At 38.3% G+C, this 21514-nt stretch overlaps 1 long non-coding RNA gene across 1 annotated transcript; it reads left to right on the top strand.

Moving 5' to 3' along the window:
- The first annotated feature begins 6796 nt into the window (after window positions 1–6796).
- LOC132366095 (uncharacterized) lies at window positions 6797–19714 on the top strand. The gene is made up of 4 exons (XR_009503360.1): window positions 6797–7250; window positions 16008–16158; window positions 17780–17834; window positions 19374–19714. It is a non-coding gene; the product is annotated as an uncharacterized LOC132366095 (long non-coding RNA).
- The last annotated feature ends 1800 nt before the right edge of the window (window positions 19715–21514 follow it).

Raw genomic sequence — 21514 nt, 5'->3', positions numbered from 1 at the left:
CAGCCATAAAATATCAGCTTTCTTCCCTAGTACATGAGAGGTCTAGATTTTGCCAGAGGCCTGTCTGCCAGCTAACCAGAACTTGCCAGTGCACAGGAAACAGGCCTATTATTTGAAGGTTTGGCTTTTCATAACTCTGGCCATAAAATAAGAATCATCAAGACAAAGAAGAACTCAGGTTGGTGGCTAGATTTACTACCTAACTGCTCAAGAAATTCTCAGGATTCTTCATCTTTGACCATGCTGGCAAGCAATACCAGTTCACACGAACAGCCGGTTTTAAAAGCAGGGTCAGCATGGTGACTCTCTTGTTCTATCAATGTGTGTTTTACCTGAATAACACTTCTGAAAACCTTTAGGTGTGTCTGAGATCCTTTAAACACACATGTATACACACAAAACCGTTAATTAAATGAATCTTGCAAATATTTTTGAACATTCCAAAAAAAAGGAACTGCTTAAATGATCTTCGTTTGTTTCAGACCCTTGGAAACATCTGGATGAGTATAATGTATTCCTAGGGGTTACTGGTGTGTTAAACACCCAGTGGAGTTTAAGTGTGTATTTTTTTTATCACATCATCACATTTAACTCCATTTTATTTTCCTACTCTGGAGGTAAAGAGAATTCATTCTTCATATTTATAAAATGATTTAAGCTTGTGAACTGAGAAACTTTATGTAAGCATGCCATGTGTTCTTTATACTGCAAATACTAGACATATATGTTTTAACATCTAAACTGTAATTTCACCTTGGTCAATGAGAAAAACTTAAAAAAATCCTGCTTGAGGAGAGTAACTACCTTCCTTAGGGAGTAAATTTTTATCTGGTCTTAAAGAATATGCAGGATTCTCCCAGCCAGGAAAGGAAGATAAAGGTACTGTTGGATGGGAAAATAATCCTAGCAAAAGCCTGGAAGAACAAAATTTCTTGGACAGTTAGGGAATCCCTATTTTACAGCTAGAAATACAGGAATTGACAGGTAGTCAGGGATGAATCTTAAGAAGTAAGAGTGTGCATGCCATGCAATGGATTATGGAATTGATTCTTTGGGAGTTGAAGGACAGCAGATACTTTTAAGTAAGGCAGTGACATGTTGCAGACATATCACTGCTTGCTGATAGAGAGGGAGGAGAGAGAAAAAATAATGACAACAGAAAAGGCCATTTAAATGGCTATTTAAACAGCAATGGTAAAGCTATTTGGGCCATAAAAAATCTGAATTTATTTCCTCTAATTTTCTTGAAACCTCTCTTCTTGACCAGCATTTAAAAAAAATCTTTATCATTCTGACTTTCCATTTGGCTTATTATCTTCAAACTTAAAATCACTATGAACACCAATAGACTTTTCAATTTAATATACTTGCCCATGCTATTTCTAAGTTTATATAATCTGGGAATACTAATATGAATCATCACGCTTTAATTTAGCACTGATTAAACTCTTCTTGAATAATAACTTTCTACTTTTGCCCAATTCCTGATGCTATAAACTCTCATTCACATTTATGAGAAATATAGTTATATTATTTGAACTATGTCAAAGGAAAGAGTTTATTTCTTGGGCAAGTATAATTCACTTGATTTACAAAAGAAATTCTAAGAGAAGGCTAGAGTTTATCCAGGGTCTGTTATGAAGCCAGGCCTAGTCACCTGGGCCATCTAATTCTCTGTTTAGCCTATCACTCACTGCTGTCTCTCCAACAACCCATACAGATGCCCTCCTTCATCATCAGAGTTCAAAGGCCCAGTACCAACCATAGCACTATGGGGGAACAGGCCAGAGAACTGAGCTGCCGATGTGAGGAACTGCTCCAGTGAGCAGCTGCTTTTAATTGTGGCCAAAGTTAGGCGGGGCCAAGGCAAGGGCTGGCAGCTAGCTGCGGAGGTTAACTGGAGTCGGGAAAGATAAATTGCAAGGCAGGTACTAGGTCAGGTTCTGAGGCCTAGGCTCTAAGCCAGTCAGCCACGGAGGACTACAGTCCAGTACCTTAGAGAGCTCCATGGACAGATAGGGTCTGGGAAAGATGTTAATGTCTCACAATAAAATGACATTTATACAGAGACAAGAAGGAACTGAAGGAAGAAAATCATGCTTTGGCTATCTCTGTCTTGGGCAAAGGTAATAAGCACAAAGGCAGGGAAGAGCAAGGAGGCCTGTATGTCTAGAGCACAGTGAACAAAGCGGAGGGTGGGGGCAGCTGGACTCAGGGAGGTAGCAGGAGGCAAATTATGCAGGGCTTTGTGCGTCAGAGAACAGGCTTTGGGTTTCGCTCAGTGCAGAAAGAGATGGCATAATTTGATGTGTTCTTTAAAATTCACACCAACTGCTGATGGAAAATAGATTCTATGTATCTAGAGCAGAAGTAAGGAGACCCGTTAGAGACTCTGGCAGTAATTGAGGTGAGAGTTGATGATGTCTTGAACCAGAGTGGTAGCAATGGAGATGTTGAGAAGTGAACAGATTCCGGATATATTTTGAGATACAACCAACAAAATTTGTGATGGATCGGATGTGAGATACAGAAAAGAAGCAAGGAAGACTTTAGAGTTTTGCCATGAGCAACTGCAAAGATGCAGTTTTCATTAACTGTGTAATGACTTGTGGAGAAGACCACTGAAAGAGCTGATCTGAGTGTTTGGGGTGGGAGAATCAGGCGTCAGTCTGAGACAAGTACAGTCTGAGATATCTATTCTAATCCAAGTGGAGATGTCAAGTAGGTAATTGGGTATATAAAAGTGAACTTCAGGAGAAAAGTCTAGGCTAGAGTTATGAATTTTGGAATCTATCCTATATAAATATCATTTGGAGTCATAAAATTGGATTGAGATCACTAAAGGAGTAAGTATAATTAAAGAACAGTGATGTCCCAGGGACAGAGCTTTGGGAAATTCCAAACTTTAGAGATTGAGAAAGTGAAGAGGCAGACTCAGGAGTTAGGGAAAAAATGTCGAGTGAGATAGCAGACAGAATGTTGTCCAAAAGCCCAAGTGAAGAAAGTGCTGTAAAAAAGAGTGAATAATTAACTGTTCCAAGTTCTGATGAGAGGTCAAGTAATTTGACGATTAAAAACTGACTGTTAGATTGAGCAACAAAAGGTCACAAGCGGCCTTAACAAGAGTAATTTTAGTTGAATGGGGAGGAAAGACTTGTTAGTGGGTTCAAAACAGAATAGAAAGATAGCAAATAGAGATGAGCATAGACAATTCTTCCTTGAATTTTTCTACAGATGGGGTATATATATGGACAGAAGATGTGAAAACAGGCAGGATTTTTGTTGTTGTTGTTGTTTTGTTAGATGAGAGATATTACAGTATATCTGTATGCTGATTTGGATGATCCAGTAGCCAGTGAAAATTTGATGATATACAAGGGCAGCATTGCTGGATACGTGGATGTGAGTACGTTCTGGGAGCAGTCAGAACACGTACTGAGGTATGGAGCGATGCTCGTGTAATCGGTTACATTTGACTCTTCTCCCTCTCTGAATTCACCTTCATCCAAACCAGTAGTAGTTTACTCCTAGAGTACCCAACTCAAAATTTCTGACTGCATATTGGTATTCCATCTTCAATTTTCTATCTATTATACACACTTTCTCTTCTTGACATAGCTCTTTGTTGTTCCTGTTAATATTGTTAAAAGTAAATTTTCATTCAAGCACCAACTTATGTTGGTATGTTCCAACTTTCCTCCCCCTGCAAGATGTTCCTCACCCCAGCACCTTTTAACTGAATTCTACATCAGCAGCAAAGGATGCTGAGAAAGCAGGTGTCTAGTATTTTAAATTAATATAATTGGGAGCAGGCCCATTTCAGAGTATTTTAATTGACTTTACACCATATTTCCAATTCCTACCACCAGAGAGTTCCATCAGTAATTTTAAATAAATCTCACTGATATCTATCCTAGAAAATATACATGATGTTTATATGGGTTTTTTTAAACCCCTTGATAAGTTTTCGAATGTCTTAAAGTTTAGATGTTGTCCATTTTATCAACCTGGTCTCTTTTAAGAGGAGAATACTTTCCAGATATACCAAGTTTGTGGAATACATTTTTGATCTCTACTATGTGCAAGACAGATACTGGTGATACAAAGACAGCACGGCGAATTCCCTGGCAGTCAAATGCTCAAGACTCCATGCTTTCACTGCCGAGGGCCAGGGTTCAATGCCTGGTTGGGGAACTAAGATCCCACAAGCTGCACGGCCAAAAAAAAAAAAACACACACACGCACAAAGACAGCACACATTTCCTATCATCAAATAATAAAGACTCTAGTGAGATGTACAAGACTACACTTAGTGCTATAAGGGATGCTTAAGCGGTAGATGAAGAAGAATGGAAGTTAACATTTACTGGATGGCTACTCTAGACCAGATATGGTACATAGAGTATTTCATTTATTATCACAGCAACCCAATGTATTAAATATTATCAGGGAGATTTAAATGGCTTTAATTCAACTATACAGGTATATGTGATGAAGCTGGAATACAAACCAAAATCCACTTCCTCTTGGAATCCTGTAGGTAGGAAAACTGCCTGACTCTCCACCCCTCATTCTCCTACTCCATGCAGGTCTCACTTGCCTCTAACTACCCATTCATTCAAGCCCAATATTTTTATAACATGAGGCCTTACATGAGAGCTCTGTGAGAATCTCTTCCATAGTAGTTTTAGTACAAAGCTAATAAAAATAGCTAAGAATAGCTACTACTAATGATAATGACTTCAACTATTTAGACTCTATGCTTTAGAGTCTAGCCTCCTGCTACACACACTCGTAAGATTAAGTACCCTACCCATCTTTATTTTCCATCCCTTCTAGGTCTCTGACCTTCTCCATCCTAATCTCTCTACTGGTATTCTGATCCCTACCACCAGACAGTTCTAAACTCTGAATTTTTCATGTTAACCTTCTGTTTCTTAGCCGACCCCTCCAAACACAAGCTCTTGCCTTTCTGATTTACCATATCAGCCAGTATCATTCTTACAGGGCCAACCCCAAACCCTGACTTCTCCTAACTTACCCTATACCCTCAGCATTCAAGTCTTAGCAGGATTGTTGATTTTAGGAAAAGTCTTAAAGCTATAGTTAACAAAATCAGCAAGTAAAGGTTAAAGGTAAAAATAGGAATCTGAGATCATAGCTGATAAATTTAGTAACACCTAATAATACCTAGTAACTCTTGTTGTTCTTGTTTCCTGTTCAAATTTTTAAAAACTCTACAGGATAAATTCTATTGAGATGTGTCTAGTGGTTATATGAAAGAATCTGCTGATCATATTTAGTCTAGACAGAAATTGTTGGGTGTTAAAAGAGTTAAACCTGGGTAAGCACCTGAAGGTTCTTTCAGAGTCTAGTAGTTTTGGCAGTTTAGCCAATGAAACTTAAGTGCCATTCTGTCAGAGGTTGTAACCCACAGAGTCAAACTGCAATTTTGATAGAATGGCCTCTTCCATAGGCTGTTAATTATCTAATGAACCAACTACTGCTCCATTTACCTGTAAACATCAAGATATGCCTATGAAGCAGCAAATGAAGTGAAGATTTGCAAATTATCTGCATATCTGGATGTGAACCGCCCAACTATATAATTCAAGACCTAGTGTTTTATGTTTTACTGGATTTAGTTATTTTACTGAATACTGAATCATCTGATTTAGTTGGCCACTTGCCTTTTTTGTTGGGGGGTTGGGCAGAGGGCATGCCTAGCAGCTTGTGGGGATCTTATTTCCCCAACCAGGGTCCCGGCAGTGAAAGCACCAAGTCCTAACTGCTGAGCCACCAGGGAATTCCCTAGTTGGCTACTTGAATCAAGGTAATTAAAAAAATGCTTTACCTATTAAGGACCTAGTCATGATACTAGCCTTTACAACATCCTTTGTTCCAAAAAATACTTGCTGCTCTTCATGTTTCTCCTCTTGTCTCCCGGGTACAGTCAAGTTACTGTCACATGTACAGTACCAACAATGGAATGTTTTGATTACTGAGTACGTAGTTGGAATCCTTTTATTTGCCCATATTGAACCTGATGTTCCTGCGAATGCCCCAGAAAATAAGAATAAATAGGATGCTTTTTTCCTTCTGAGGTCTGAGGATGTGCTCAAATCTTTCTCTCTCCAGAACGACAGAGAGCCCCTACTCTGACCTTGCACACCTAAGCTATTACCAATGAAGGAAGTTTCTATGATTTTCACGTGCCATGTTGAACGCAAGATTCATATCAGGGATCCTCTGGGATTCTGACTTGGGCAAACTCAACATGGGCCCTGGATATTCAACAGCTTTCACTTTAGGGAAGAAGAGTGTTACAAAGTTAAATGTGCATGAGGCTACTTGGTCTCCCATATTCTAAAAAGTGTGTATAACTTAAATAATTTAGAAGCAAAATAGAGTTTCATATTATATTACCTATGTCAGAATTTCTGTGAAACTTCATGACATTCTAGGACATTTCCATATTTCTTTTTGTCTGGGTGGAATTAGTGTTTGAGAGTTCTTTGCATATTCCTAGCTGAGCTTACCCTCAGAGTATAATTTGCATATTTTGTCCTGTAAACCAAAGTAAGTTTTGATCAAATTTGAATTATATCAGCCATTTTTTCCTTTTGTATTATTTTACTCTCCAGAAAGATTTTTTTAAAGAGTCACACTAATAAACAGTAAATATTACAATAAAATTAACAACTTTCATTTTCTCTATTTTTGTCACTGTGGTGTTAAATCTGCACTGTCAATAATAAAACTCCTAGATCTTAGAAGTTTAGGATGAGAACATAAATGGAATCAAGACAGCAATTTGATAGAACTGAAAGGCTTTATTATCAGGTAAACTAGGACCGATTCCTGGTTTTACATCCTCCTGACTGCATAACTTTTGAGACTCAGTCCCAGCTTTCTTGCTTGTAAAATGACAATAGTATCATCTACTGTTATGAACTGAATGTTTGTGTCTCCCCAAAATTTATGCATTAAAATCCTAACCCTCAATGTGATAATATTAGGAGGCAGGGCCTTTGGGAGGTAATGAGGCCATGAGGATAGAGCTTTCATGAATAGGATTAATGCTCTTCTAAGAAGAGGCACACACGAGACAACTTGCTTCCTTTCTCTCTCTGCTCTTCACCATGTGAGGATACAATGAGAAGAAGGCCATCTGTAAACGAGCAAGAGGACCTTCACCAAGATCCCAACCGTGCTGCCACCCTGACCTCAGACTTCCAACCTCCAGAGAGGTGAGAAATAAATGCTGGTTGTTTAAGCTACCCAGTCTGTGGTATATTTGTTGTAGCAGCCTGAGTTGACTAAGACAGCTACCAAATCAGGATTGGGTATATACAACATCTAGTGTAGTGCTCACCCATAGGAAACTCCCAGCAGTTAGTCATAATAGTAATACTGCTGAAGCAGTCTTTTAATTCACTTTAAGTCACTTTTTTAAAGCTATTGAGCCCTTAATAGATCTTAAGTTTGTTACCGAGTTGTGTGGTTATGGTCTACTTTGTAGTACGGATACAAAGTAAGCCACAATTCGTGACTCAAGGTGTTCAGTGTGTACTGGGAGAGACAGGTAAACAATTACAATAAAATGTCATACAGGTTCAAAGAGCTGTTTGTGCAAAGTGATTTGGGTTATAGAGGAAATGACTAACTATGAGATGTGGAGGTCTGGAAAGGTTCACAAAGCAGGGGACTTTTGGGCTTAGAGATTCTGTAGGAGTTTTTCCAATCAATGGAATTACTTAGTAGAGAGGGCCCTTGATGGGAAGCAAGGGGTACTGAATTGCTGCTTTTCTCCAACAGCATAAGGCCCAAGATCTCCGTCTACCCCTTGCTCTAAAACCCCAGGGATGAGACTTTGGCCTCACCACCGTCCCACCTGCAGCTGCAGGAAAGATCGGCCACCCCATGATCTTTAATTACTGTGTCCTGTGGCTTCTGAAACAAATCCCATCGTGCCTCCAAAACCAGTTTTCCTGTATCACCCATGAGAAGTGCACATTTCCCAGATCACTGTTTCATGCACCCTTTTCTCAGCCCTGCTAATCTGACCACACATCGCCCAGACTCTTGGCCATCTAAGCCCTTCTGCCCAAACTTACTTCCTGTCATCAGAAAACTCCTCTCCTTCTTTAACCTCTTCACAGAACATTTTCTTCGGAGTTTTGCTGAATTTTGACTTGGCTCCTGAAAACACTGCTTTCCCTGGAGCCCTTCAAATGAAGGATTTATTTTTACTTTTTCCTCTCGTACTCTAAGTATCATATATGCCTGGAGTTTGAGGTAGCGGCCTCTCTGCTATCTGTTCCTACTTCCAAACTATCACTCCTCTTTCCCCCTTCAAAACTTTCATATCTTTTGAAACGTACAATCTCATACTTTGTCGCCCTGTATCCCTGCTTGTTAGACCATGTATGGACCTCTGAGTAATTGTTCTTTGCTTATTTATACCTTTCCTGTCATCGTGGTTATCTACTTAAAAATCCAACTAGATGATCCAACTAACACCTTAGCCTCTACATTCTTTTGTTTCCTTGGCTCCAATAATCTTTTCCTCCATCCTTTCTCTACAACCACTCACATGTCATACCTAGACCTTGTCATCACCCCAAACTGTACCATATCTGAATTTCAGTTTTAAACTACTTATTCTATCATCCTCTATTCTTTTAGTCTATTCACTCTAGTACTCCATTCATGCAATTCACCAGCTCATCAAGACCACCAGTTCATTGACCCTATAACTTACTTTTATTCATCCTAATCCCATGTCTTCACATGTCACTCTAGCCAGCTTGTTTTCATGATTTTGCCCTATAACTACTTCCCAACAAATGTCCTTAACTCCCTTTTCCCTTTCTCCCTCAAGCATGCTTTCCTAACAAAAACTAAACTCTGGTCAAATCCAACTATCTATTAATCTGTTCCTGCATGCAAGTGGCTGAATACACCTAGAGAATATTACGTAGTTATGCTTATTGGCACCACCCATGAATGGCATCTTGCCAAAGACAATGGCTAAGTCAGTGTCTTCATTTGTTACTTTCTCCTCTGAAATATTTTTTTCTCTAAGTATATTACTTATACTGTGTGTGATAACCTTGAGTGTGTTTGTGTTTAAAACCATCATAAGGGAATTCCCTGGCAATCCAGTGGTTAGAACTCCTTGCTTCCACTGCAGGGGGCATGGTCCGATCCCTGGTCGGGGAGCTAAAATCCTGCATGCCGCGCAGGGGAAAAAAAAAAAAAACCTTTAAAAAAATGCATAAGTGCATTTTTACATAGAATTCCCTCTAGGTAATATTCCATGGGTCAGTGGCATGATCTCTCATCATCTCCTTTTCAGCTCTTAAGAAAGTATCAAAAATACAGGATTTCCTCATCACTAGCTGGACAAAGAAATTTAGTTGCCAGAAATTGCTACAAAACACATAAGTAGTACATCAGGCCTTTATTTTCTGTTGTATTTTGCTTTGTTTCATTACTTAAAGCCATTAAGAACCTATGGCAAGATCAGCCTTTAAATGTCTAGACATTTAACAGTGTAGTTTACTGTATTTTTCTCCCCCTGGCCCCCCATACAAGATTTTAGACCATGTGCAATTTCCCAACTTCCAATTATCAGATATTTTTTCATGACATTTAACTTCCTACTGTCAGATATTTTTAAATGCCCTGGCCTCGGTTCTCCCAAAGCTCATGAAGAAGGCATCCTCATCTGGGACCATTGCTTTGTCCTAGATCTTGAACTCAGTAAGCTCCAAACTCTGAGTCTTTATAGAATTCATCTGCTTTAGGAAAGCTCCTTTGTATCTGCCATAGCCTTCACTGAATGGTTTTTATTTTAGGGGGGTGGGGCAAGTGTCTAAGAAGAAAGGGTCTGTTTCCTTATTTGTAAAATGAAAAAAAAAGAATAGAGTGAATATTCTGAGGTTTACGAGATGTTTCAATGAGTTAATATATGTTAATGCCTTAGTAGAGTCCTAGCACGTAGTGAAAATCCAATAAATATCACTTTTATAATTATTATTATTACTTAGATCAATCACTCAACCCCTGGTTTCACATTGCCAAGTACATGCCAATCCCTCCAAGAGAAGAATACTCAAAATTTTTTTGGGGGGGGTTTGGTTTTCTTTGCTCCTTTGCCATCTTTTGCTTTTCTTCTCTCCAGATGTTCTCCTTCAGTCTTCTATGAGAGTCTCTTCCCAGTAGGTATTCTAAGGCCCTCTCCCTATTATTAATTCCAATACTTCACTTCAATTACATTACATTCCAATTTCACTAGGATTTTCTGGGAAATTTATCAAATAACAATTGTAAAATTGTTGTACAACTTTATAATAATTGTAATTGTAAAATAACCTAATACTACAATTCTTTAGAAGTAAAGATTCCAACAAATATTAAAATTAACTTTAATTATAACCTTTATTCAGCACATGAGATCCACAGAGTCAGTGTGTCTACTTCCCTTTTCAAAATTTACCAGAAGCCCTTAACGAAATGTCCATCAGTACTATTAGATTACAGGGATTGCAAATTTTAAGCCCTCTAGTGGTCAACGCCATGTTGTTCAATCTCTAAGACAGTATTCTTCAAAGATAAAAAATTACTGTAACTTATAAAAATATTTCCACCAAAAGTTGACAGGTCATTATCTATGTCCCCTAAACAAAGTACTATGTTTGAATAATTCACTACATGAAAAAAAGTTGTTGAATACTAATGTCAATTAGTTCTTAAAATCATATATTTATCTTTATTAGAGTAAAAAAAGAATTGAGAAACCAAGATAAATTATCAATACTTCCGGGATTTCCCTGGAGGCACAGTGGTTAAGAATCCGCCTGCCAATGCAGAGGACAGGGGTTCGAGCCCTGGTTGGGGAAGATCCCACGTGCCACGGAGCAACTAAGCATGTGCACCACAACTACTGAGCCTGCGCTCTAGAGCCCAGCGCCACAACTACTGAGCCTGCGTTCCACAGCTACCAAAGCCCACGCATCGGTTGCTTTACCGCAATGAAGAGTAGCCCCTGCTCGCCACAACTGGGTAAAGCCCGTGCGCAGCAACGAAGACCCAACACAGCCAAAAATAAATAAATAATTATCAATACTTCCTGCCTTGGGTGTGGGTCAAATATTTTAGTGACACAATAAATTTATTTTTTTATCATGGTATATCATATAGGCTTTAGGACCAGATATGATCACTTATTATTTATATGTGTGGCTTACAGAAGCTAATAAATATTTGTTTCAGTTTCTAATAGGTTTTTTAAAAATCTAGATCATAATATCTACTCTATAAAAATTATGGAAAGGAAACAAGATTAAAATGTATATTTTGACTAGTATACTGCATGGAACAGAACAGGTGCTCATCAAATCTCTAAAATAATCATGGTAGTGTTACTTTTTTTTTTTTTTTTTTTGGCTGCATTGGGTCTTTGTTGCTGCACGCAGGCTTTCTCTAGTCGCAGTGAGCGGGGGCTACTGAGGCTTCTCATTGCAGTGGCTTCTCTTGTTGTGGAGCACGGACTCTAGGCACACGGGCTTCAGTAATTGTGGCTCACGGGCTCGGTAGTTGTGGCTCGCAGGCTAAGTAGTTCTGGCACACAGGCTTAGTTGTTCCGCGGCATATGGGATCTTCCCGGACCAAGGATCGAATCCATGTGCCCTGCATTGGCGGGCGGATTCTTAACCACTGCGCCACCAGGGAAGCCCCGTTACTTTTGAGTAATAAAGAAAAATTAAGATATTTCTTACAAAAATCATACTCTTACTGTAATTACCTGATTAAATCTAAACCCAAGTACATTTTATGTGGACTTAAGTAATAATTATTCCAACTTTTAGGTTGTAGATGACTTAATAAGACAGTTACCTTCTTTCAGAATTCTATGATTTAAATTTTTAAGTTTAACACACATACCAGTGTGCCACTTTTTAAAAGCAGGACTAAGTCTCAAGGACTAAAGGCAACATTAGATGATTTGTTTTAATTACTAACTATAAGTAATTGCAGTGATTCTATATAATTAATTTAAATAAAAATGAGAAGTAAAAAGAGATGTGACAATGTTAATATATGGAAATATCATCTGACTTCTCTCAGCTCTAAAAAAGTAAATTAGCTTTCTGATGAAATTATGTGCTATTTTGTTAGTTATATTTTACTTATAAAATATCCTTGCTCCATTGTATGATTGAGTATATGTAAATACTATAAAAATAATACAAGATAGCCTTCATTCATTTTCTTCCCCCAAAGAGAACACAGACATTTTTACTCATGGGGACCAGGTGACCATTTATCATATTCCACTGTAAAGCCACCCGGTCAAGTTTTAGTATCCTTCACGTGTAAGGCTAGACATGTTTCTATTTTCTTAACTCCATCCCTCTGCCAAAATTAGATCTAAAAATGTCTAAAAATAATTCTCTAGGGTTCTACTTATAATAAAAAGGAAGTAAGATTGCCATTGCCAGATAAAATGAAGGTTACCCAGGTCAATTTGTTTCAGATAAGCAATGAATGATTATTTAGTGTATATCCCATGTAATAATTTTTATTATATCTATGTCCCAAATATTACATGGGGCATACTTATTATTTATTATTCATTATTTATCTGAAATTCATACATGAGGCATACTTATTCATTATTTATTATTTATATGAAATTAAAATTTAACTGGTGCCCTGTATTTTTATTTGCTGAATCTGGTAACCATAAGAGGAAGACAAAATTTATTTTGGAGAAAATATACAAAACAAATATTTCAACAACCACACCTTATATTTTAATTGAAGAATCAATGGATCTCCAGTCCCCTAAAAATGCAAAGCCAACCCATAAAGAATTTTATGTATATGGAGAGAAGAAAAGAACTAGCTCTTCCTCCAAATCTAGATAGTTTCTACTGCTCCTGGCATACTTTCCATTCTGATATACAACTCATAAGTAGTTGACTCTTAGGAAATCTCTAAGAGTTAGAGGGTAGTGGGCAGTCTGAGTTATAAAAATTTAGAGGCGTTATGAATAAATGCCCTATCCACCAAAGACTAACAAATTTACAGTTTTAAAAAATATATCCTTAGCTTCTGAATCACAGCTAATTGGACCAGAACTGGGTACCACATTCAATCAAAATCTCTTTACTAGGGATTTGTAGTTTGAACCATATTCATTTTCTTTGTGTGACTGGACCTGAAATATGCAAAACCACAGCATTTGATGGGGTCTCCACTTACTCATATGCTGCCTTTTAGAAACTAGAAGAAGTCACCCTTTCTAGGACAACTCAACCATGAGGGTTCACAGCCTGGCTAGCAGAGCTAGATTGTATTTTAGACTGCGTCGAAGGCTGGACACCCTCGTGCAGTCGGCAACCTGTACAAACTTATGGGATTGCCTTGCCACTTTATGCCATGCAAAGTAAAAACTACAGCACAGAAAGAGGTGTAAATGAAAGATAGAGTAAGAAAATACTGCTAGCTCTTTTTTTTTTTTTTTTCTAATAAATTTATTTATTTTTGGCTTCGTTGGGTCTTTGTTGCTGCGCGCGGGCTTTCTCTAGTTGCGGCGAGTGGGGGCTACTCTTTGTTGCAGTGCGCGGGCTTCTCATTGAGGTGGCTTCCCTTGTTGCGGAGCACGGGCTCTAGGCGTGCGGGCTTCAGTAGTTGCAGCTCGCGGGCTCAGTAGTTGTGGCTCGTGGGCTCTAGAGCACAGGCTCAGTAGTTGTGGTGCACGGGCTTAGTTGCTCCGCGGCATGTGGGATCTTCCCATACCAGGGCTCGAACCCGTGTCCCCTGCATTGTTGGCAGGCGGATTCTCAACCACTGCACCACCAGGGAAGCCCTACTGCTAGCTCTTTGATGTTTTTCCATTTCTAAATTCCAAACCTCTCTGAGACAAAAGTTTCTTTCTCTTGTGTTTTGTAAAATATTCTTGAATTTTTATAATAAATTCTTCCATTTTGCTTAAGGTAATTCAAGCTCATTCTTGACACTTGAAAGCAGAAAATTGTAATTAGTTACATAAATACTGGTTTTAAAGTAATGTCTTAGGAATCACTGGCAGATTCTACAAAATTCTGGCAATAATCTATATTCAATTGACATTTGAATACAGCGACATGCCTTCCTTTTATTTCTGGATTGATCTTGGCTTCAGAGGCGGACGAATTCTTCAGTGAACAAAAAAGATTGCCTTCAGTTGTATCCAGAATTAATTTAATTTCCATTCACTTCCTATGCATAATGAGTTCCTCAGGCTGGACTATAAACTGTGTTGTTTGACATAAAATGCCTTTTTCTTCACTGGAACAATTTGTAAATATAGAATTGGAGAGGTGGTAAAGAAGGAATCAAAAGTTACATAAAAACAGCGTAATGACGTGAAGGCAAAAAAAGAAACAGAGGAATAAATAAGAACAAGAATGGAACCACTTGGGACCTCTCTGGGAAGTAACTTATAGCTCATCAGCTTTTTGTTTTGTTCTGTTTTTATGAGGGTGGAGAAAAGCTCTGCTTTTTCATAAACTGTAGCATCTTGGGTCTTCACAGAGCCATTTTCATAGACATATTTACTTTCCTTCCAGGTGGCCAAATAGGGAGTTATTTTTTTGCTGTCTTTCTGTCGTATTATGTGAGAGGCGAACTCACTCTAGCACACGGTTCATTACAGACATCTTTTGTATAATCATGTGTTGACAAGCATCCATTTCACACATCATCCAGGGGATGTCCCCACCATTATTTGTTGTGAGGTAGATAGTTTTCCTTCTTACAGTGACAATCACAGTTCGGGTTAAATAAATACTTGGCCGTTAGAGAAATTACTATTTCTTCAATCTGAGCTAAGAAATTTAGGATAGGTTAAAGTCCCAATAACTATTTTCTTGTACTTCTACTTAATCTCATTGTATATCAATAAGAATCCTGAGAGTAAGTGTCTTAACTTCACTGGATTGACTTTAAATTTTTTTCTGATGTATAGTCACATATAAAACAAAATTTTATTTTTTATTCAGTGATTATCTGATTTCTGCATCTTTGTAGTATCATATATTAAATTCTTAGAACAGGCTTTGGAATCCATGAGACCTAGATCAAATGACAGCTCTATTTGCCTTCTAAGGTGTGACCTTATGAAAGCAAACATCCTGTTAATTGAATCTTGTTTGCCCAAAAGTACACTAGGTATAATAAGCCTTACTTTTTATGATTGTTGAAAGGATTAAAAACAACATCTGTAAAGTGGTTAGCAAAGTGTTTGGCACATTGTAGATGCTAAATAAATAATAGTTATTATGGGAGGAATGGAGATGAGTCTGAAAATTTATTTTAGGGTCTCATTTTTTAACATATCCTCATTTTTAATATAGAATATGACTAATGGAACTCATAGAAGACTGGGGAAATGGGCTTGGAGGAGAAGGCTCAGTGGGTGAAACAGTCAGGAGACCATTGCACAAAGACAATAGACTCCCTCTATGATGATGGCATATAAGTGGGAAGGAATAAATCCTAACGGGTATTTTTAAAACAGATATTTTTAATATAGAATCTACAGGATGTGATAATGTTGGAAATGGGGAATATAAAGAAAAAAATCAAACATTACTCCAAGGATTGATATTGAATAAGTGGGGAAATGGTACCATTAACATAAATTGAGACTTTGGAAAGGATATACTTTGGCATCAAAGCATGAAGTGGGATATAAAAATAAGCATCTCTGAAGAGCTACCGGGCTGGGGATCGTGATGTGGGAGTTACCTACATGAAGGCAAGAGACAGGTCTTTGGCAGTGTTATACACTCCAAAGTAGTGGCAAAGGCCTTCGTTTAAACAAAAAGGAAGAAGAACAGGCAGAAAAATGAATAATGAGCAGTGAGAAAACCAGGAGAACTGGAATTGAATAAGTCAAAGAATGACAGTTTTAAGAAAATCTACATGATTGGTTATGTATATTTCTACAGATTGCCATGAAGATGATGTTTGGGTCAAGTTGCCTGGATTTAGTCATTGGGAGTCCTTGGTTATTAGTAGGATCCTCAGAGCAGTAGAGGGACAGAAGCCAGATTGCACAGACTTCAACAGGTGGCAGTGGTAGCTATTGATAGAACACACGTGAGTATGAATCCTTCCTTACATTTCAGGGGATCACCTGGAATCTGTCTTTGCCAGACTGTTGGAAGAGCCTGGATTGAAGTTCGGGAAGTAGACCTTGGGAATATGCTAAAAAATGAGATGGGCTGAACATTAAGGAAAAGTGTTTGCCTCTAGTCACTGGAATATCTAGTAAAGACTTAGGATTTTAACATTAACTTCTCCCCCTTAACACTGAGTCAGATTTTGCAGATAGATCCTAACCTGGATTAGCCCTAAGATGAAATAAGAAACTAAATTGAGGAATAAGGGTACCAGAGCCAGGGAGAAGAGAAAACTGAAGACGAGGGCTCCGAGAGAGAGAGGAAGGATGGGCTCAGCCAAAATTCTGAGGCTACATGAGCAGTATGTTTAGAAAATGAGTCACCTAGTTCTCTGGAAAAGCAACTGTTGACTGGTTAATACTATTTGACACTTGGGGATTAGTGTGGTTAATTAGAGAAGTAGGAAATTCAGCTGGTTTTCCCCTGAAGCCAAACGACTTCTGTAGTCCGTTTGTTCATTCACACTGTTCCTCCCCTTAAAGACCAGCCAGTCTTAAGGAGGTAAATATTTTCAGAGTTATCCATTTGAAAAATATAAAGTATATCTATGAGTGTCTAGCTTTGGTGTGTAAAATGAATAAAAATATGGAAGATAACATACAGTGATTTAAAAATACAGGCCCTGGGGCTCAGCTTATCTGGGTTTGATTCCTTACCTTGTCACTCCCTTTGGACACACAGGTCCATTCCTGTTTCCTTGTTTGTAAGATGAAGGTAATAGAAAACTATCTCAGAGGGTTGTGAGTCATAGTAAGTACTCAATAAATGTTACCTATTAGTATCAGATACTCTGGAGAGTAACTCCAACTGGCCCTTGTTTCTAGTGAGAAATAAAGTTATTTAAACACTTAGTGCCCCAGTTTTCTCATTCATAAGATGAAAAGTATCATGTATCTTACATGGTTACTGTGAAACTATGCCATGAAAAGAGTAGTTATTATATTCCTCCATCCTATTTCCCCATCACCAAACAAGGAAACTTTAAGGAAGAAACCACAGAGTTTATAAATTCTAAACTTTTTTGATTTTGAAGTACATATTCCAATTCCCCAATATATGCAAATTCAAAAGTTTTATTTCTTCATAGCATTCATTGTTTTTATTACACAAGTAGAATGTGTTCAGTGAGGAAAAATTTGAAAATACTGGGAAAAAATTCATTCATATTCTTACCCCTAAAGATAAAACGATAAGCACAGTTAAAATTTAGGAGGTTGTCCTTTGAGAATTTCATCTCTCTCTCTCTATCTACCTATCCATCCATCCAAACAACCAAACATATCAAACTGGGATTAAACTAAATTTAACTAAACTGGGATTAAAGTAAACTCTTTAGTAACTTGAATTTTTAGTTAACATGGTGTGACATTTTTCAATGCCAGTACTTTGCTACAGTGTAATTTAATGCAACAATAGCTTCATATATTTCATTGTATGACTATGCCAGTGTTTGTGAAACTACTTCCTGTGTTTACCTTGTTGAGCTCCTCAAAATATCTTCAATCTTTTAATAAAGCACTCTCAACTCATTACAACAGGGAGAACACCACGTTGACCAGGTCTTGGCAGTGTTTCAGAAAGAGGTCGTCAGAGGTGAGATATTTATAGGGTTTGGGGTCTGGCCTGAAGAAGTTTAAGGAGTCTTTCAAGAAGGGAAATGGAGAACTGGGCAAAGTTTAAAATTGGTGGATACTGTGAAGTTAGTCTTGACAACTAAACTGATGAGCAAATTATTTGGCCAGAGGAGCAGATTATTGTCTCTAACAGTTTGATCTGAAGAGATTTCCTGAAGCAAACAGTAAAGTTATTTACTGATTTATAGTGCTATGTTACCTAGGCAGAGTTTTCCTAAAAACAAAAAATAAAATCTAAGTCATGTTGACATCAATAGTCTACATACAGTTTTATCTAATTCATATTAACACAGATGGTCTTAATTATCAATGTGTTTTTTATTATTTTAATATTAGTTTTCCCAAATATATTTTAAATATTTATTTATTTCTATTTTCACCAACACCTCCGTCTAAATCCAAGCCATCACTTTCCTTTACCTTGCCTTTTATTTTTATTTTTTTTTAATTAATTAATTAATTTATTTATTTTTGGCTGTGTTGGGTCTTCGTTTCTGTGCGAGGGCTCTCTCTAGTTGTGGCAAGCGGGGGCCACTCTTCATCGCGGTGCGCGGGCCTCTCACTATCGCGGCCTCTCGTTGCGGAGCACAGGCTCCAGACGCGCAGGCTCAGTAGTTGCGGCTCACGGGCCTAGTTGCTCCGCGGCACGTGGGATCTTCCCAGATGAGGGCTCGAACCCGTGTCCACTGCATTGGCAGGCAGATTCTCAACCACTGCGCCACCAGGGAAGCCCTACCTTGCCTTTTAAGCTGATCTTTTTATACTGCTAACACTCATCTTCCACAAGGCAGCCAGAATGAACTTTATGACAAGAACATCACATCCATTCTTAAACCCTTTCAGTTTTTCCATACTGCTCTTCATATAGTTTTAAGTTCCCCATGAGAGCCTCTCTGATCCACTCCTACAGCCTTATTCTATTCACTGCACCCTAATCCAGTGGACCTCTTTTGGTGCCTTGAATTTGCCGTGTTCCATCTACTAGAATGCTTTTCCCTGTACTTTCTTTTATCTAGTTAATTCCTACTTATCCTTCAGATCTCATTTTGCTCATCCTTCTCCTACCCACCAAGACAAACATTATACATTCTCATAGCTCCCTATATTCTTCCTTCATATTATTTAATTTTTTTATGGATAATTGATTTAATGCCTATCTCCCCCACTCAAAAGTAAGCCCTATAAAATTAGGGACATTATTTATTTTGTTCTACATTACATCCTCTGCGTCCCTGGCCTAATACAGAAACACACGATTTATACAATAAATGTTGCAAAATCGATGGCATAATTCTTCACATTTAAGCTGCAGGAGTGCTTCGTTTTGTTTTCTATGTACTTTGATAACTCACCCAGCTTAATTGCCTCTACCTTCAAAAACACCTTTTCACTCTTAATTTGAGGGCACATCTTCTTTGTTAAATGAACCAAATAATTGTGAAAAGAAGTGTTGCTCACAAATAAGCTACTAATTGAAGCTCTTTTTTTTTCTTCACAGATATAATAGAAAAGGATTAAAAATGGGAAATTTTAGGGGCTTCCCTGGTGGCGCAGTGGTTAAGGATCTGCCTGCCAATGCAGGGGACACGGGTTCGAGCCCTGGTCTGGGAAGATCCCACATGCTCGCGGAGCGACTAGGCCCGTGAGCCACAACTACTGAGCCTGCGCGTCTGGAGCCTGCGCCCCGCAACAAGAGAGGCCGCGACAGTGAGAGGCCCGCGCACCGCGATGAAGAGTGGCCCCTGCTTGCCGCAACCAGAGAAAGCCCTCGCACAGAAACGAAGACCCAACACAGCCAAAAATAAATAAATAAATAAATAAATTTTTTTAAAAATGGGAGGTTTTAGAGAGAAATGTTCTTTGTAGGGGTATTGCTATAGCTTCCAGAAATTCTAAAAATCTGTCCTATTGAAGGAAAACTGTATTTGTGTGTGTGTAGTAGGAAGTGAGAATGGTAAACTGATTCTTTTATTTAATTTTTTAACTTGAACAATATAGCTATGTGTTCTGATTGGAGTTGGGCCATTCTAGAACAGCTAACTCTCAATTACCACACTAATGGAAATGGGCATGATGTGGAAAAACAAAATATGGTCATAACCCAAATCACTTATTTCCATTCATTCATTCATTGTAATTTTATTCATAAGCTTTGAGTTATAGTAATACTTTATATTTGTGCAGTACTTTTGATTTTAAGAGTTTTTTTTACATACTTTGTTTTAGATAGGGTAGACTAACCTACAGAAAAAGACAGGATCCTCAGAATTCAGTTCCCTTAAGAACAGGAAGTTTATTTTTTTGGTCAGTAGCAGGGTTCTGGGTTAGCAGTAGCTCAGCTCTTATGAAGGCTTTCAGGGACCCAGGCTGACACTGGCTCTGCCATCTTCAACGAGATACTTACAGGACTGCCCTAGGAATTACTGTCGCAGTCATTTAGGAAACATGAAAAACATTAACGAGCATGCACAGGGGCCGGAACCTCGAGTGGTACACATCACTTCTGCTCACATGTCTTTGCCAAGAACATAATCTGGAGGCAGGGAACTCTGGTAAATGTATTCTGCCTATGTGTACAGTTCCACCCCTATTTCCGTAGAAGGAGGATAGTACAGATTTTGGTGGGTAGGTTTAGTCACATGGATTATCTCATTGGGCAAATAGATTTTTAAAACCTCTTCTCTTTCTGTTTCTTGAAAGAAGAGGGACTTCCCTGGTGTCACAGTGGTTAAGAATCTGCATGGCAATGCAGGGGACACAGGTTCGAGCCCTGGTCCGGGAGGATCCCACATATCACAGAACAACTGAGCCCGGGTGCCATAACTACTGAGCCTGCGCTCTAGAGACCATGAGCCACAACTACTGAAGCCCGCCTGCTTAGAGCCCATGCTCCGCAACAAGAGAAGCCACCGCAATGAGAAGCCTGCGCACCGCAACAAAGAGTAGCCCCCACTCGCCACAACTAGAGAAAAACCTGAGCAGCAACGAAGACCCAACACAGCCAAAAATAAATTTAAAAAAAAAAGAGAGAATAAATGAGCATGGCAACCAACTTCTGCAAAGCAAATAAGCAGAGAGATAAGAAATATCAGAGGCCTTGATGATTTAGGAAATGAATAAGTAGTATCTGAATAATAAATTATAATAAATAATAATAAATTAACCGGACCTGTCATGCAAATAGGACAGAAGTTACTATAATTATACAGGATTGGTGATAATAAATTGAGTAAGAAAGTACATTTCAAAATCTATTCTGAGTCCAGTTTGCCTTGTCTACCTGATACATAGCGTATAGGAAATCCTTAGCATTGGCCCCTACATGATGAAAACAGAAATTTCAACTTTTGGCAAAGGTAATTTATTGAAGTTTAAACCATTGATTTTTTTTAAAAAGTTAAGTTTTGAAAATGAAGAGTGTTGGAGTAGACGCTGCCTTCCTCTGAAGTTACATGAATCAAGACAAGAGTGTCGACTTAAAAAAACCCACCCAACTTAAGAGTTGTGAGTTTAAGTTTTATTCAGGGTCTTACCACAGACTGTAGCCCAGGAGATAGCTCTGAGGAACCACTCCAAAGAAGTAGGGGAGGAACTAGTATATATGTCAAGATTTTGGGTATGATATACATGTAATTGAGC

This window comes from Balaenoptera ricei, chromosome 5 (assembly GCF_028023285.1).
Source record: "Balaenoptera ricei isolate mBalRic1 chromosome 5, mBalRic1.hap2, whole genome shotgun sequence".
NCBI classification, from domain to species: domain Eukaryota; kingdom Metazoa; phylum Chordata; class Mammalia; order Artiodactyla; family Balaenopteridae; genus Balaenoptera; species Balaenoptera ricei.
The sequence above is the reverse complement of the archived record's forward strand: the minus strand, read 5'-3'. Positions and strand labels throughout refer to the sequence as shown.